This window comes from Phasianus colchicus, chromosome 3 (genome assembly GCF_987193195.1).
Source record: "Phasianus colchicus chromosome 3, bPhaCol1.hap1.1, whole genome shotgun sequence".
Lineage (NCBI taxonomy): Eukaryota > Metazoa > Chordata > Aves > Galliformes > Phasianidae > Phasianus > Phasianus colchicus.
Genome location: NC_143438.1, coordinates 33,673,929 through 33,678,333, shown reverse-complemented (window position 1 = coordinate 33,678,333; position 4,405 = coordinate 33,673,929). Strand labels below are relative to the sequence as shown.

The 4,405-nt window shown below is 39.1% G+C and overlaps 1 long non-coding RNA gene across 1 annotated transcript; it reads right to left on the bottom strand.

The window, feature by feature from the left end:
• Nucleotides 1-606: 606 nt before the first annotated feature.
• LOC149918498 (uncharacterized) lies at nucleotides 607-3,945 on the bottom strand. The gene is made up of 3 exons (XR_016465526.1): nucleotides 3,845-3,945; nucleotides 1,591-1,673; nucleotides 607-662 (listed from the first exon to the last, which is right to left on the bottom strand). It is a non-coding gene; the product is annotated as an uncharacterized LOC149918498 (long non-coding RNA).
• Between the last annotated feature and the right edge of the window lie 460 nt (nucleotides 3,946-4,405).

Genomic DNA, 4,405 nt, shown 5'->3' with positions numbered 1-4,405 from the left:
GTTCACTGCACCATTCTACCAGCTTGTTTATCTCACTAACCTGACAGAAAAAAAATATGCATGAGGAAAAAAACCCAGCTGGATAGCATCTTCTAGGCTACAGAATGCAACTCTCTCATAAGCCAAAAAATGTTGCAGCTGGTTTAATAAAGGAGAACTGTGACCATGTGTCTAGAATCAGGAGAGATAGAAAGGAAGAGTGAAAAGTTGGAGAACAAGAAGCAGGAGAAAACAGAGCAATATCACCCACATCTGTCAGCCCCAACGGTCTGCTACTTGTAAGACCACAGCTTTGGTACATGAACTGCCCAAAACTGTGATGAAGTCTGCTGCAGAGTTTTCACAGCTGTTAGTCAAGAAAAAAAACTTAGGTTGCATTTACAGCTTTCACTTTTTGTATAGATACTGTCCAAGATGGAAGTTATAAGGTCTGTACTCAGTGAGTCAGCAGAGTGACTCGAATCATTGTTCACCATGACACTTCCGAGATTTCAGAGTAGCAATCAGAATTTTTTCTAGACATATTGTATTTCCATTTGTTGAGCTCAGAAACAGTTTATCTGATAAATTATCTAACATTTTGTGAATTTAGTAATGCTTGTTGTTGTTGCAATGTCTGCCACTAATATCACGGTGATATGCCTGATAACTTCACCAAAAACCTAAAGGGAACAAGAAATCCCGGTTAGTAGAAAATCCTGAAGATAGTAGATTTCACTCAAAATCAAGGACAATCTTGCCTTCATAATGAGAAGTAATATGATCACTGGAATATTAAATAAATCTTAAAGTGCTTATCAAAAAGCCAAAAGTTGGCCTCCAGCCAAACTAATGCGTTTGTATTTGCTAAGTGGAGGAAATCACCATAACAGTGCTCCTAGGTTAGGTAATCACCCAAAATATCAAAAGGAAATATATCTGAGCCAGAAAGTTATTGAGAATTTAAAACTGAAGGTCTGAAATCATAAAAACAACTTGCTTCTTCTTGTCCAGCTCTGCAACATCTGAAGTTTGTCATCCAGTTTCAGGATAGGAATAACAGCATCAGATAAATTATTTGAAGCTGATAAATACATATATCAATTAGCCAAAGTAAGGTGAATGGACTGAAATTCACAGCAACTAGTATGCTGAGCACAAAGATACTTAAACTAGTTAATAGGAAACAACAAAGAGAAGAATCTGTCTAAAACTCCCTTTTCTATGGAAGCATGTATCACTGACTTGTTACCTTGCCAACTTTTGCACAGTAGCTTACTTGCTCAAGCTCTTGTCTACAAAATGGAAAAGTTTTTCAGTCAGTGAAAAATGTTTTATCCATTTATCTAAATTATGCATGTATAGAGGTATAACCAGGTAATCTGGTGCTTTGCATAAAAAACTTTCCCTTGTTAGTGAGATACTCTGCAAATCTGAAATCAAAATTAATATGAGAATAAGAATTGGGTGACAGGACAAGCATAACCTGACAAGGTAAGCAGGATATTTTGTTTGAAAAGTACGATTTTAAGTATTATGAAAAATATAACAAAATCAATTTTCTACATTGAGGAATATTAAGCTCTGACATGTGTTTGAAAATTGGCTCACTTGGTCCAGTAGTCATATGAATAATAAGACAGTACTTCAGAAGAGTATCATCTGCACTCAGCTTCAAACCAAATGGCATGCTTCTGTGTTAAAGAGGACAGTACAGCAGCTAACATAGTAGCAGAAACAACGATATCAACACTAAAATAAAAGCTACATGTATAATTTTAAAATAAAGTGGCTATGGTGAAGAATTTATCTACGCAAATAGAACATGTAGTGTTTGAGTGGACAGAAATGAGAAAGATTACAGTTTGCAAGTGTGTCAAAGGAAAGAATTTTAGGGTTTTTTTTATTCAGGGAACAACAGGCCTTTCAGTCTGATCTCAGTTTTGGGGAAGGTGATGGAGCAGATCATACTGAGTGCAGAGATGTGTAGGACACCCAGAGGATCAAGCCTAGACAGCATAGGTTCATGGAAGGCAAGTTCTGCTTGACCAGTGTCATTAGCTTCTATGAGCAGATGACACACCTGGTGGATAAGGGAAAGGTTGTTGATGTCATCTACCCAGACTTTAGGAAATCTTTTTACACTCTCCCACAGCATTCTCCTGTAGAAGAAGGCTTGGACAGGTACTCTTTGATGGGTAAAGAACTGGTTGGAGGGCTGTGCCTAGAAAGTAGCGGTGGAGTTAAAAGCAGCTGGTGTCCGGCCACAAGTCATGTTCCTCAGTGGTCAGTATTGAGACCAGCCCTGTTTAATATCTTTACTGATGATCTAGAGAGGACTGAGAGTGCCTTAGTAAGTCTGCAGATGACATTCAGTTTATCTGCTTGATCGCAGGAAGGCACCTCAGAGAGATCTGAGCTGCTGGGCTGAGGTCAATTGTATGAACTTCAAAAAGATCAAGTGTAGGCTCTTGCATTTTGGCCACAACAACCTCAGGCAATGCTACAGATCTGGGGCAGAGTGGCTGGAAATCTGCAGAAAAAGATCTGGGGGTTAGCTGGCTGAATATGAGCCAGCAGTTTGCCAGGTGGTCAAGAAGGCCAATAGCATCCTGGTTTGTATCAGAAATAGTGTAGACAGCAGGAGTAGAGAAGTGATCATCCTCTTTTATTTGGCACTGATGAGGCTGCACCTCAAGTACTGTGTTCAGTTTTGGGCCTCTCACTACAAGAAAGATGTTGAGATGCTGGGGAACAGACAGAGAAGCTGGTGAAGGGTCTGGAGCATAGGTCTTATGAGGAGCCACTGAGGGAAGTGGGATGTTTAGCCTGGAGAAGAGGAGGCTCAGGGGAAGCATTATTACTCTCTACAGATCCCTGAAATGAGATTGTAGCAAGTTGCAGGTTGGCCTCCTCTCCCAGATAACAGCAATAGGATGAGAGGTAATGGCCTTAAGTTACACCAGAAAAGGACCAGGTTGGATATTAATACAAAATTATTCTCTGAAAGAGTGGTCAAGCATTGGAACAGGCTGCCCAGAGAAGTGATGGAATCACTGTCCTTGAAGGTGTTCAAGAAATGTGCAGGTGTGGCACTCAGGGACATGATTTAGTGGGTATGGTGGTGATGGGTTGATGACTGTACTAGGTGATCTTAGACATCTTTTCCAACCTTAATGATTCTATGATTTGTGAAATATCTCAAGTTCTGTATGGCTAGGATCATAACAATAGAATGAGATTTTAATGTCACGTATCAGGGCATAAAGAAGTTAGTTCTATTGTTCCAAAACGCATGCATCTCATAGGGAAAATTTTCCCATCCTACGACAGAGAATGGAAATCGGTTTTAAAGGCTGACAGCTCTGGAAATTATAGCTCAAACAGAGAAACAATGGGAATGAGTCTATAAGCTGGTCACCATTGCTGAAAAATACAGATCTCACATTTATATATAGACATGAATTAAAAAGAATAAATATCTGCCATTGTACTATAGTAGGAAGGGGAGGAGAAAATGTGGGAGAAATTTGTTTTTCTATGTTTGATTAATCAGTTGTTCAGGTAGGGTGCTTAAAACAGGATATCTGTTCAACACGTCCACAGAAAAAGCATTTTTTTCTTTTTAAATTGTTGATTGATTTATATACAGCAACTCCTACAAATCATAAGAAAATACAGCAATTATTTACTGCTCTAGAGATTATACTACAGTCTAAAGAAATGTCATTTATCTAGAATCTCTAGAGCAGTAAGTAATGGTGGAAGACTGCAACTGATAGCTCAAGACAAATTTGCAAAGAGTAAGAGCAGTTGAGTCAAAAAGACTCACAGTCCTCAGAATGGATGAGGTTAGAAAGGGTACCTGGAAGTAATCTGCTCATACTCCCTTCTTCAGACAGTGATATGTTGAGGTGCAGTACTCAGGACCATGTCCAGGAACCTTCTGAAGACCTCCAAGGAGATTCCACAGCCTCTCTGGGAAATCAACTCCATGGTTCCATTACCTCACAAAAGTTCTTCCTGATGTTCACATGGAACACCTTGTGTTCCAAGTTGTTTCAGTAACATTTCAGGAAGAGATGTGAATAGAATAAACAGTTCATAACATAGTTTGGGCCAACACTGAAATGTGTCCACCAGCAAATACAAAAGGGCATTGCACATTCATTGGAATGATGAACTACATAGAAATCTCTTTGAACCAACAGCCAGAAAACTACTGTGATAAAATGATGCTGGTTAGAATTCTTAGTGATGTGTTATATGAGCCGGAAGGACAATGAAATAGCCTAATGGAGAAGTACTATGACAGTAAATGAGGATGAAATTATCTCATATGTAAGGAGTGTACAGACAAATCAAAAATAAATTTTCACTGTCTAACAGTAAAGTATTAGGCCTCTGGACTAGCTCAGGACACCCA